The following is a 15,186-nucleotide window of genomic DNA, read 5'->3' as shown; positions in this document are numbered from 1 at the left end:
TTGGAGTCCAGGAGGTGGAATATTTGGGTCATATTGTATCTCATGAAGGAGTTAAGGTAGACCCTAGCAAAATTAAAGCCATTAAGGAATGGAAAATCCCCACATCCATAAAGCATCTGCGAGGATTTCTTGGGTTGACAGGGTATTATCGCAAGTTTGTTAAGAATTATGGGAGAATAGCAGCACCTCTAACAACATTATTGAAGAAAGATTCATTTTCATGGACTTTGGAAGCAACAAAGGCCTTTGAACATCTTAAAGAGGCAATGTGCCAAGCACCGGTCTTAGCTACGCCGGACTTCACAAAAACCTTTATTGTGGAATGTGATGCTTCAGGAAATGGAATTGGTGCTGTTCTAATGCAAGATGAAAGACCCATTGCTTTTGAAAGTCGTCCAATCAAGGGAAAGTTTTTAAACAAAGCTATTTATGAGAAGGAAATGTTGGCAATACTCCATGCACTTAAGAAATGGCGACCCTACCTAATGGGAAGACACTTCAAGGTAAAAACGGATCATGATAGCCTTAAATACTTTTTAGAACAAAGATTATCCTCTGAAGAGCAACAAAAGTGGGTCACAAAGATGTTGGGTTATGACTTTGAAATCATCTACAAAAAAGGGAAGCAAAATGTGGTGGCAGATGCACTCTCAAGAAAGGATGAGGATGTGGAAGCATTGTTGTGTGCCATTTCTATTATCCAACCAGATTGGATAAACGAAGCAAGGGAGGAATGGAAGAATGACGAAGAAGTGTGGGCACTTATTCAAAAGCTACAACAAGATTCCAGTACTTCTGATACATTTAGCTGGCAAAATGATTCGTTATGGTACAAAGATCGCTTATACCTCTGTAAGAATTCCCAGCTAAAACAAAAGATTCTTATGGAATTGCACACTTCTCCCTTAGGAGGGCACTCAGGATTTTTAAAAACTTACCACAGGGTTAAGAAGGAATTTTTTTGGGATGGCCTTAAATCAGATATTCAAAAGTTTGTGGAGGAATGTTTGGTTTGCCAGCAAAATAAAGTTGAAACAATTAAGACACCAGGTCTATTACAACCTTTATCCATTCCAAGCCAACGTTGGGAGGAGGTTTCAATGGATTTTATCACAGGTTTACCCAAGTCTGAGGGAAAGAGTGTCATCATGGTGGTAGTTGACAGACTTACCAAGTATGCACACTTTTGTGCATTATCACATCCATTTAAAGCCAGTACAGTTTCTACTGCATTTATGGAAACAGTTCAAAAGCTACATGGAAACCCAAAGATTATTGTAAGTGACAGAGATCCCATTTTCACTGGAAATTTTTGGACAGAATTATTTTCTTGTCTTGGTACTCAGTTAGCTCATAGCTCATCTTATCATCCTCAATCTGATGGGCAAACTGAGATAGTAAACAAATGTTTGGAAGGATATCTTCGTTGCTTTGTATCTGATAAACAGACACAATGGGTCAAATGGTTGCCTCTGGCTGAATGGTGGTATAACACTTCCTTCCATACAGCAACAAAAATGACCCCATTTATGGCACTTTATGGGTATCAACCACCATCCATCACATCATATTTAAGAGAAAATTCTAAGGTTCAGGCAGTGGAACATCACATCGAACATCAACAACAAGTCCTCCAACTCTTAAAGGATAACCTCGTGTTGGCACAAAATAGAATGAAACAACAGGCAGATCAACATCGCAGTGAAAGAAGTTTTGATGTAGGTGATTGGGTATTCCTACGGCTACAACCATATAAGCAAATGTCCCTAAAGCAAGCTAAGAAGGATAATAAATTATCACCAAAGTATTATGGTCCGTACAAGGTGTTGGAAAAGATTGGTACTATGGCATACAAATTGGAGCTTCCTGCAGCTTCTCGATTGCACCCAGTTTTCCATGTTTCATGTTTAAAGAAGGTTATAGGTGACAAGCTCCCAATTCAAACAATATTGCCAGAACTTGACGAGGAAGGAAAAATTATATTGGAACCGGAAGCAATCACAGAAACAAGAACTCGACAGCTACGAAATCGATCAATTTCAGAGTATCTTATCAAGTGGAAGAACTTATCCGCTGAAGATTCCACATGGGAGGATGAGAATTTTATGCAGAAGTATCCAGAACTGCTCAAGCGTTGAGGACAACACTTTTTTGAAGGAGAGGGGCATGTTGGGTCCCTATAATACTAGTGATTACCCCATTCTATTGTAGTTATACCCCCTATGTATATTGTTGTGCCCCTATTACCCCCATATTGTTACTATTATGCCACATAGAAGCCCATCATTGTTATTGTTGTGCCTACAATATTATTGTTATGTAGGCTTTGATTGTATTGGGACCACTTAGACTCCTATATATAGAAAGGAGGTATTTTCATTTGTATCATCCAAGAATTGTTCATTTATGTAATGTAAAGGAGGTTGCCCCCTCGAAGAGGCTGAATTCTAAGGCGTGGATTATCTTTTCTATCTTTTCTTGAGCTGGTTTCATAACAAGATCAAGCTCGCAAAGTGCATCTTTTTCATACTCCAATTGATTTGAAAATGAGATATTAGACTAATATTAAGGTATTACAGACTCATGTACAGTATTTTACTATATTACTTAGTGCAACAGATCGAAAAGATTGCGAATAATATAGACAATGAAGCAGTTAGAAAAACATAATAGATACACACATAACACAACAAATAATCAAGAATTCCACCCAAAACTCTTGGGCTACGTCTCCTAGTCTAGCTTTCAGTGGTGACCTCTCTATTATGTCTTCAAGAGCGGAGTTTTTACAAATGTGAGCTCAAATTGAGTCTCAACACAACAGGAATAAACAACAAGGGTTTTGCTTGAATCCCTCATGCTTTTCTGAGTACACAGGCTCTCCCTCTCGTTCTACATCTCTGTCTTCTCTCTATCTCAGCACTGCCTACTCTTGTCTCTGTCATTCAGTGGCTTTTAAGCCAATCGATGCATGTCTATTCGTCTTCTGTTTCAGGCTCTCTGGCTCCTGACCTCTGTGCGCTCAAATCCCCTATGATCATTAAACAATGATTGTTAAACATCTTCGAGGATGGTGGCCACCTGTTTTGTAATGGAAAGGACCATCAGCACATTAGAAATCCCAAAACAGTCGTTCTTTGTTTACACATAGAAATACATAGAAACATTGTAAAAATATGCCCAAATGCCTTTTATCAGACTTGAAATATTATCAATTCCGCCCTATAATCCTTTTAGATCTGCCTTTGGTCGCTATCGCAAGTCCACCGTTCATCTATATTACCGTTGATCCAATGGTTGCTATTCATTTTGGGTGGCTTATGTGCCCAAATATTACTCACCTGAAAAGGAGGTTTTCTCTCTTCGATGCCTAGCCACGTGTCAGCAAGTGTATGGGCTCGAGCGGAGCCCATCCAATACCGCTGAAGGCTTGCTCGAAATCCCGCTCATTACGGAACTCAAAATATATATCGCTGCATGTGTAAACCCTTTCAGGTCTGTTTTATCGCTCTGTTCACATTTCCTTTGTTTTTCATTTATTTAACGAAAATGAAAATTTACATAGAAAAACCCTTTTCTTCCAGAACTCAATATATATATATATATATATTTGTACCCATAAGACCCATCAGGTCTGGCGTTATCTCAAGTCGCATATGTATTCGCCCCACTCCTCTGTATTGTCGTGATGCGATTTTGCGATGCGACATATCGCAATTGCATATCGCATAGTCCTCGGGCCCCGATAAGTCCTTCTGTGTGTGTATTGGTGATGCGATGGTGTGAGTAGATCTAGACCATTGATATGTGTGCATAGATCAAAAAATCTCATTTAATCACGTCGATCGCTATCACGATTTCCCATAATTCCACTTCCGATGGACTCTGCTTGCCACCTCTAACTATGATATGCTGATTAGATCTGGACCATTGATCGGCTAGATTCGACGGCTCTTGTGGGAAGTTGCTTAAGCCTCCAATAGACTCTGTTTTCACCATTTATTCTTGTTTTTCCTTTGCGATAGTGTAATCTGCCTTTTATAAAGGTTTTTATGATGCGATATTTTTTTATTTTTGAAGACTTAGAGGGTTTTTAGGATCCATTTTGGATCACCAATATAGTACCAAAAGTGGAAAGAAGCTATGGGAGTGCCTTATCTTTCAATGAATGGATAATCAAAACATAAATTTCAATATATACTAATTTAGCTTTCCAAATATTTTCATTTATCTTAACTTTCTTATATATATATATATATATATATATATATATATATATATATAGATATATATGCCCCAAAAAATATCCTTTTAAATTCATTTGGCATTTTCTTCACTCCTGGATGTGCAACATAAGGATCTCTATGGGATTCCTTCAATATCATCCTTTTAAGCTCTTTGTTTTGTAGTACATACATCTTACCTATATATATTAATAATCCATCATTCTCTAGCACATATCCTTCCCAACCCAATCTTTAAAGATGTTTGTCATCTCTCCCAAAGAACATAGTATTGCTTTCTTATTTAGGGTTTTAACTTCATGAGTTACCTGAGATTGTATTTGACACTTGGGATCCTTGATTACTCCTAAAGATTTTAGATAATATTTTTCATTCAACGTTTAACACTTGAATATGGGTTTCATTGCTTCAAATCAGGACCACTCTTCCCCTCTACCAAAAGGAATGATATCCTCAGAGAAACTTGAGGAAATAGAATTTTAACTTGTATTTGAGGCTTATTAGAAATTTGTAACTCTATTAGAATCTTAAAGTTTTTATTTTAATTAATAGATATAGAGCTCTGGTCTTTCCTACGTTATGAATAGAAAATATTAGGCTTGCAAAATATCTCTTCTTTGTACTCCAATACAATACCAAAAGTGGAAAGGGGCTAATGGGATTTCCCTATATTTCAATGAATTGATAACGACAACATAAATTTCAAGATATACTAATTTATCTTTCCAAATACTTGCAATTCTCTTAGCTTTATCTTCAAAATGTGAGGCGACCACAAGGTGAGTTTACCCCTGTTCAAGCATCCCCTCAGACTCTAGATCCAGCTCAGGGTGGTAAAATACAAGAAAGGTTATAGTGTAGCTAACATATGGTTGGGTGAAGAGTGGAAGTCACTTCCCTAGTTTCCATTTGATTTAAATTACTCAAATAAATATAGTGGTTTATGTACATTTGATTTATGAACGATGATTTATGCCTAAGGTGATAGTAAGTTAATATATGCTTCTATATGATTCATGAATAAGAATATGAAATGACTGTATATCTAAGGTTGAAACTACTCTATATTTCTATGACTACATGAATATCTAGTATTGTTAATTCTAATGTAGATCTCAGAAATTATAGACTATGTCATATGTTCATTTTTAAATGAATGTTTGGTCAATGTTGAGAATGCTTATTCTATGAATGATGAGATGATATTGAGATTTTATGCATACTTATACAGATTGATGTACATTCTAATATTCATATCAATGGTCCATGTTTATTCTTAGGCTCCCCCTTGGTCTACTAAGAGTTAATGGGGGCGGGTCTAAAACTGGATACCGCCCAATGTAAAAAACCACCTAGATTTGATTAGTGGCATCACCATGGAACCCAATCTAAGGTGATGTGGTGTGACATGGAACCACCTACAAAAACATGGATAGGCCACATGGGCTTCGCATGGATGCCACGTGGAATTATGTAATTGGTCTAACTTCAGTAGGGCATAACTCTCAAACTAGGAATCAGATTGAGATGAAATTTATGTAGTTGAAAAATTCTCGGAAAGATGGATTCAATGGTGATATCATATTTTAATTCCATGACCCTTGAAAAAAAAAAATTGTAACCCCATATTGATAATAATCCTTGGAGGTTAGTTTGATTCATAAGTGATATCTTATAATGCTCCCTCCCATCCCTTTAAACCTTCTCGGGCTATGGGAGGTGTTACTTTTTAATTAATCCAAGATCCATGGTCCATTATTGAGATGGCATTACAAAAATCCACTTTCTTCGAAACTTGTGGAATTGACTTATGATATCACCATCATATTCCACTCATTGCGATATTTCCAAAAATATAAATTTGATCAAAATTTGAATCTCAAATCAAACGTTATGCCCATTTAATATTTAACCAACTATATAATGGCATGTTAGAAAGGTGTCACCACATGGTACCAACATGCGGCCCTCATGGAACTATAATGTCATCCCTAACATTCCATCATGTCGAATGGTTCATACGTGGCATCCATGTCGATGTCCTCTAATCCTATCAATGCTCACCACATGGACCTAGGGTCGTGGGATTCACCAGCTCGACCCCATCACATTTCAACTATATTACATTATATAAAATTCACCCAACCATGTCATACTAGCCCTAGCTCTATTCTTTTCCCACACTACTAACTAAATAGATCCAGTAACATGTAGGCCAAAGAACTTAGTGGGTCCCCCCCATGCATATGTCATCTGGACATCGGCTCCATACAACATCCTATAGGCCAGATTACTTGGTGGGTCCCTCCTGCCCATACATCATCTTGGCCTTGACTCCATCCAACAACTAACAAGACAATTTACTTTGAGAGCCTACTAACTACAGGTCATGCACACATCATCATTATTGCGGCTCCATTTAATAACCCATAAGCTAGTTTATTTTGAGAGTTTTCTTGTTGTAGGCCATGCATACATCATCCTAATGCTAGATCCATCTAATAACCTACACACTAGTTTACTTTGAGATCCCATTGGCTTCATGCCACATATACATCATCCTAGCCCCAAATCCATCCAAAAACCACAGCCCAACTTACTTTGAGAGCTTGCTAATCGTAGGCTACACATACATCATATCAGTCGATTTTGATTACCATTGCACCTATTTCCAACTAAATAGAGCCTAGTGACATGTAAAACACATTAACTTTCCTATTATCAACAATGAATAAAGGGGCCAACTACCCAAAGTCCAGTTCTTTGAGCTTATGGCACAATGGACCAAGGTCGAGAGGGCACTAATGGTGAATGATTTACTATATCGAGGGAAAGTACCTCTAAACACTAGAAAACAATAGTTTCAAATATAATAAAAGGGGAAGGACCCCAACACAGATTCACATAGCACTCATAGTTTAGGAAAGGAAATACACTAGTTACTCAAACCATATTGGTCCACTATTAAACTCATTCTGATATCCCTAAATGAAAATTGACATAGATCACATAGAAGTATAAATATTTCATAACATAATGTTGAATATCACAGTCTAGAATAAGCGCAATCACACAGATTCATATTCCATTAATTATGAAAAAATGTAGTGAACAACATCATTCAAACATCCATTATATCCATAAACATACAAGATATCACTCTACCCATGAACGTAGCTTTGAAAAACAATTAAATCTACTTATCTATGTATTTAAGTAGGTTAGAAATTGATGGAGGGACTTGAAATCCTCACCCAATCATAGCCCAACTATGTTGAGGTCTTTGTTGCAGCTAACCACCCCTGAGTCAAATTCAAAGTCTAAGGAGTTAATTTCTCAAGAGAGTTTGTTATATACCTACAAATATATTAAATATTATATAATATAAATATCCAAGAGAAATCACACAAATAACACGAAGATATGCAAAGAAAACCCTTGAGGTAGGGTAATACCATATATTACACATTAAGGAAGGAGAACACTCCACATTCCATGTGTTTGTCCATATAATATAATTCTTGGAATATCTCCAATGGAGAGTCTCTAGACTCTATATAGGCTTCATACATACAATAACATGGGTAATACCATTTGTAATACCATGAGCCCTCAATTCCATATATCCAATACCATGGGCTTATTATGTTTACATCACATTATTCCCTTTGATAATGCCTAGGTACCCCAAATTATCCACTCTTAGGTATACTACATTCCACCCCCCTTAAATCATGTTTCATCCCTCAAACATGAGAATAATATAAATAATGAGATCTACTCAAAAGAGTATTCCATTGGTACCATGCACGTGCATCCATCCATCAAAGAGAAAGGTGAATACTCAGTCTATCAGCTACGTCACTCACTTAAGATGGAAGTTGGTCCTTGTGGTTCCTGTGTTTTGATGTGTTGTGGGGTTATCGCTATGCCTCTCTTTGTGTCTTCCAAGTGCCTCCATCCTTGTTGTTGACCATGTGCCATCTTGGTCCCTAATAAGCTTGTTAGTACCATGATGATTCAAGTCTTGTTGGGTGGTGTGGGTGGTGATATGAAGAAGCCTTTACTGATGATGTTTCCTTCTCCAATTCCCCAACCAATGGTGCCTCAAAGGTGTTTAGTTATATTTGGAGTACATGTTTTTGTTCATATGCTACCTTGTCTTCTATTAGTGCTTCCACCATGGACTCATCATCTGATGTGTTAGTACATGTAAAGTTTTTTACTTGTGCCTCGTTGGTCTCTACCTAGTTACTAATGGAAATATCCTGCAAGGTAATTTTGTTCTTTTTGGCACCATAGCTTTAGAAATTTATTTTCTACATTAAAATTTATTGTACTAACTAAGTCCATCCAACGATATTACGAAACAACATGCTCCCCATTCATATCTAAAGCATAAAATTCTGAATGCAACACATATTTATCCATGGAAACCTTGAAGTCTTTAAATATTTGAATATTCTCATCATTAACTTGTGTGCTTTCAATATGTTGTATTGGAACTTGCAATATTTTGGCTAATTTTATATCAAGTTGTATTTAGCGAAACTTTTTGGAAGCTTTTTTGGTGGGTTTTCCCGATCTAATTTCTTTAAAATCTGGCAAGAATTTATTGAAATCACAAGCTTGATAGGTAACCCTTTCCATAATTGAAGTGCCCTAGGGGTTTTTTAGGGTGATGAATCCATATATACAGTCAAAAAAATAGTTTAAAAAACACAAATTAATATTTCACCTCAAGTTTTTATGTCGGCTTCCTACACCGGAAAGTCCAAAAAGTTGCACTAAGGACAACTCCATTTTATATTGATGAGAATATGCTTGCAACTAGGGTTAATAGAAACAATGACCGTATCTTTGTGAATACATCCATGAACCTATAATATGGAGTTATAACCTGAAAATAAACCTTTATGGATCTCATTATTCTTGTTCCTAGCATGAGACCACTTGTTCAAAAGGACTTTTTCAAATTCTTCGGCTCGAAGTGCCCACATCTGATCATACTTAACTAATTTTACCCACATGGCAACCTCATTTTTGAAATTAAGCCATGATTCAAATCTCCAAATGATGGGGAATTTTGATTTTATAAATTTTATGTATTCTTCAATATTAGGACCATCATATTTTCTTGTAAAAAGAATCTCGATAGAACCCATGAAATAGAATGAGGGTTTTGAAAAAATCACTTACTTTGGGGCAGAAAAATTGAAATGGTCACAACTTGGCGAATATAGCTTGGAATTATTATTATAGCATATTTTTAGAAATGGAATTTCCACTCTACATCTTCCTTCTTGATTGGAATCACAATCTAAACACTATTTTATTCAGAAATGCACTTCAAATTTTCCTGTGGTCACAAAAAATTCTGAAAAATAGCTAACTTTAAATCAGCGAGATATCCTCCGTCTAGACTCTTTTTTAGACAATTTTTTTTTTTTTTAAATTGGATATTTTCACTTGAGTAATTCAGGTATGAAATTATTTTCTAAAAATTATGCATTGAAAGATCCATAAATTAACTTCAAATTTGTTTCCCACTATTTTCTCAAAAAAAAAAATAGTTTATTTTAAATCAGCGAGATCTCCTCTGTTTGAACTCTGATTCAGACAATTTTTTTTTTGAAATTGGCTATCTTATCGTGAGGAATTCATATATTCAATTATTTTCTAAAAAAAATTCTCTCAAATTTCCAGAAATTTATCTGAAATTTGTCGCCCACTATTTTCCCAAAAAGAAAATTTATGCAAAAGAAAAAAAAACCTCCACACTTTTCGAAGGAACGTTCTCTCATACTACTTGTTATATACTTGCAAATACATTTAATATCTAATAATATAAATTTCCAAGAGAAAACACACAAAGAACACTAAGGTATGTAAAGAAAACACTTGAGGTAGGGTAACACCATATATTATGAAGAAAGGAGAACACTTCACAAGCCATATGCTCATCCATACAATGCGATACTTGACATATCTCCAATGGATAGTTTTTAGCCTCTATATAGGCTTCATATGTATAATACCATGGGTAATACCTTTTGCAATAGCATGAGCCCTCAATACCATGGCCTTATTACATTAACATCACATTATTCCCTTGGGTACCTCCCTAGGTACCCCATATTATCCACCCTTAAGTATACTACAGATTTTCACAACAATAAGAAGTTGACTATGCTAGAGATGGAGTACCTTGTCCAAGTTCTTTGTCAAATACCTCATGTAGTAAGCACCATAATGACTCTTTTTCCTCTCTAAAATAGATCAAAGGGAGTCATCCAAGGCTTAGTTAAATTATACTCAATCCAAGAGAATGATCACACTCTAAGGGTGGTTTATCAGCTGGATTTTCAAGTTGAGCACTATAGGATTCCATAGCACACTATCCAGGTGGTTTATCATCTTAATTGGCAAGAACTTAAGTGGTTTATTAGCCTCCAAGGTAAGAACTTAGTGGTTTATCATCCAATTTTAGAAAAAACCTGAGTGTATCAACCTGCCAAGTGCTTTATCAGCCTTCCAGCAAGCACCACAATGGTTTATAATCCTATATAGAAATCTCTAAGTAGTTTATCAACTATCTAGAAAGAACTTAGAGGTATATTAGATTACTCATCAAGCACTAAGTGAGTCATTATCTCCACCAAGTATTCACTGGATAACCCAACATTGACATGCAATCACTGGCCACACTGAACTTACAAGGAATAATGTCTCGTTATAGGGCTTGGCTCGAAGATGCTTCTTCTCCAAGCTGCAATGCTCCAATGCTCCTTCTCCTTTGTTATCTTCTCTATGATCCCCCTACTACTCTCCACGTTCTGCATATGCATCCCATTCATTTTGTTCTCCTACTCTCACCCTTTCTTTTACCCAAATTGCCCTTAATCTTTTTTTCCCTTGTGTGTTGACTTTACAGACATGTCTTACGAGATAGGGAGTGGTGTAGGTCTTGTCCTTTATTCAAAAGGAATATACTCCCTTTTCATACATATCATGTACACTACTTAATCCATTATGGAGATGGGTAGGGGAATAAATGAAGTGGGTGTGGTTTTGGATAATTACTTGAACAAAAAACTCCTCCTCCTCAGACCTATGAATTTGTGTCCACACCTTGAGCTTAGCCATATTTGTATATTTACATTTATTTATATAAAAAACTCACACACTGATATTTACATGAGGGGTAGAAAAAAAGGGTTATTATATACCCCACCCCTTAAAGGAACATTGTCCTTAGTCTTCTATAAAAAAATCACTAAATACATTTGTGAGATTCATATATATACATATCTCTTTACATTCATGTACACATCAAATAAAAATGGGTATGATACCCTCATCCAATTGGCCATTTCCCAAGTGGAATCATCTTGCTCAAATTTCGTTTTTTACACCTTAGCCTATTTTATTACTTTATTCCATAGCATGATCTTCCTCCAGTATAGAATACACTGTGGTTTTGGCTAGAATTGTCCCTCAGATTCCATATATATCATAGAACAATCAACAATATGATTGTCATCATGTACATACTTTTTAAAAAAGAAATGTGGAAAACATCATGTGCGTTCATTGTGTGTGTCGTCTAATATATAATCCACTAACCCCACTTTTCCAAAATATTAAATGGCCTACAAAATGTTGGTGCCAACTTGGCACAAGACCCTATTCTTAGTGAACTATTTCTTGGTCTGATGCAAAGGTACACATTCTCTCCCACTTGGAATTCCTTGTACATTATTTTTTGATATGTATACCTTTTTTCCCTACTTTGGTATACTTCCAATTTATTCTTGATATTAATTACTTCCTGCTCCATTTCCTTCAGAATATTAGGCTTAAGAACCACCCTACTCATTGGATCGTTCTAGTTGATGGGTGTGTTACATTTTCTTTGATATAGAGCCTCAAAAGGACTTGTCTTCAGTGACTCCTAATATCCATTGTTATAGGTAAACTCAACTATCGATATGACCTCATCCCACCTCTTTGATTGATGCATGACATATATCATTAACATGTCTTATAGAACTCTATTTATTCTTTCATTTTGTCCATATGTTTGAGGATGATATGTTGGGTTAATTTCTAACTCTGTTCCAAAAACCAAGTGGCAATGATTTCCAAAAATTTGAAGTGAATTTGGCTAGCTGATCAGAAATTATCTTCTTAGGTATGTCATGAAATCTAAATATTTCTTTCATGAAAATGTGAGCTTTGTTAATTGCCTTGTGGATGAACTTGAGAACTATAAAATGAGCTTTCTTGCTCAAAATTTTGACCACCACGATTATAACATCATGTTAATTATATGTATTTGGATGTCTTGTGATGAAGTCCATAGAGATGACTTCCCACTTCCATTTAGGTATTGGAATTGGAGGTAACAATATTGTTGGATACCCACACTCTAATTTAACTTATGGCCATTCCAGGCACTTGACAATATAATAAATAACTTCCCTTTTCATGCATGGCCAATAATACATTTTCTTCAGGTCTATTATCATTTTATAATAAATATGATTACATGAATAAAGTATCTAATTTGTGAAATACATCCAGGGTGAACTTCTTCAAGTCTCCCATGCAAGGAACATACCATCTATCCCTAAATTTAAACATTCCATCACCAGTAAGTGAGTAATTCTTACTTAATTATCGTTTTGGCTCTTGCTACAAGTGTTGATTAACATGATGATAATTCTCATACTAAAGAAAATACCCTTTGATCCTCTCATTGATATCAACTTCACAAGTTCTTATGGTTACCACATGATCCACCTGCATACTTCTGCTACTTTTTTCTCTTTGCCTTCAATGTATTTTATTTCAAAATCAAATTCATTGATCGAAGAAAGTCACCTAGCTTGTCTTATATTCAAATTGGGCTAGTCAAATAAATATCTCATCCCTCGATGATCTAATCTTAAAGAAAAATTCCTTCCAAGTAGATAGTTCCTTCATTATGTCAATGCATTCACTATTTTTGCAAGCTCCAAGTAATGAGTGACATAATTCCTCTCGTGCTTATTTAATTTTCTTGACTCATAACAAGCCCCATGTTCTTCTTACATTAGGCCTCCATCGATCCCTTCCTTTCAAAAATATGTGCAAACCATGAAATTTATTTCCAAATCAGTTATTCTCAATTTTTGCGCATGTGTGAGAAGGTTTTTTAATTTTTCAAAACTAGTTTTGCACTATGATGTCCATTGGAATTTAACTCCTTTCTTCTATAAGGATATGATTCGATGCTCAATCTTTGAAAATTACTGAATAAACCTCTGGTAATACATGTCCAACCCTATGAAGGATCTAACTTTTGTAACATTCCGAGCAGTAGGCCACTCCATGATGGCCTTGATATTCTCATGATCTACTGCCAGTCATTCCTTGGAGAAAATATGTCCCAAGTACTAAACTTATGATTGGAAGAAACAACTTTTGTTGAGCTTAGAATAAAGCATGTTCTCCCTTAAGAAATTGCAACATTTCTCTTAAATGTTCTTCATGCTCTTACTTGGTCTTAGAGTAAAAAAGGTGTCATCTACGAGTACCAACACAAGCTTGTCCAAATATTAGCTAAGGACATTGTTCATCAGACACATAAATGTGGATGGAGCATTTGTGAACCCAAATTCCACTACCACAAAATCATTTTATATGTACCTAGTTTTCAATGTTTTCTTATGTATATATTCATCTTTAATTTGATCTTTAGTGATACATAAATTAATTTCTCTCATAGGTCAGTAATCTTGGGATTTCCTCCAGAATTAAATCACGAAATTGTATTAGTATAGGATTCTCTTCCATTCTATCCCTGTTTTCTTTTGATTTGTTGGTCCCTAGATCACATATAAATAACATCCATTTTGGTTGCATATTTTCATTTGCAACACTGATATCTGCTTGAGAGTCACCACCTTTATTATCCCCTATAGCGTCACTCTTTCTCCTCTGTTGCTAAGACATTCTAACAACTTGTTCTAGTAGTTGATTTTTGTCTAAAGGTTTGCTAGTCAGTCCATGCCAACTAGCACATCATATGAGCTCAATGGATACAAATTCAAATTGACCAATGTGTGCTTTCCATTGATCACCACTATGCATGATTCCACCATGTTTGAAACTCGCCTTTTGGTTCTTGTTTCTAATTGAACCAACCCTAATATTTCATAGGATTTATTATATAACATGAACCTTTCTGTGACCTTCATACTAACATAGCTAAAATTAGAGCTTAGTTTAATAAAAATTGAAATAGGCTTCTTAATGACCATATGTTCCATCTCAATCACTAAATCTTGATGATTGGCATGCCTATTGTCTAACATGGCATAGATTCATGGCACGTTGTGAGCCACATAATTCACTGTCTCTATTTCTTGCACATTGTGCAACCTTGGGCCATTCTATTGTTATTTAGGACAATATTTTCACATGTGGTTTTCTCCACATGTCCAACATTTTATGGGTCTACTTTTGAACCCCTCATTTTCCTCTCTTGCTGGTTTAGAGAATTGATCTCTACTAGAAATAGTATATTTATACTGAATCTCACCCTTAGCAGGAGTGGTGAACTTCACATTCTTCCCCCTGTTTGATTTTTTGAATATTTTTCCCATTTTCCCTTAAATCTAGGCTTATCTCTTGTTTTCCAATCAGCTCAGAACTTAGTTTTATGCTTGGATTGTTCATAGTAGTACCTTGCTTTCTAGATGGCATCCTCCAATTTTGTTGGCTCATAAAAATCGATTCTATCCATATAATCTAGTGGAAGCCCACAAAGGCACCTCTAAAAAATTACTTTGTAATCCTTGATATAAGGGACATGCCTCAACATCTCCAAGAATCTATTCATGCACTCATCAACTACAAATTGACCCAATTTTGGATCATGAAAATCCTTAACCCT

Source organism: Pinus tabuliformis, chromosome X (genome assembly GCF_031772625.1).
Source record: "Pinus tabuliformis cultivar Carrire ecotype Pingquan chromosome X, CPIR1, whole genome shotgun sequence".
Lineage (NCBI taxonomy): Eukaryota > Viridiplantae > Streptophyta > Pinopsida > Pinales > Pinaceae > Pinus > Pinus tabuliformis.
The sequence above is the reverse complement of the archived record's forward strand: the minus strand, read 5'-3'. Positions refer to the sequence as shown.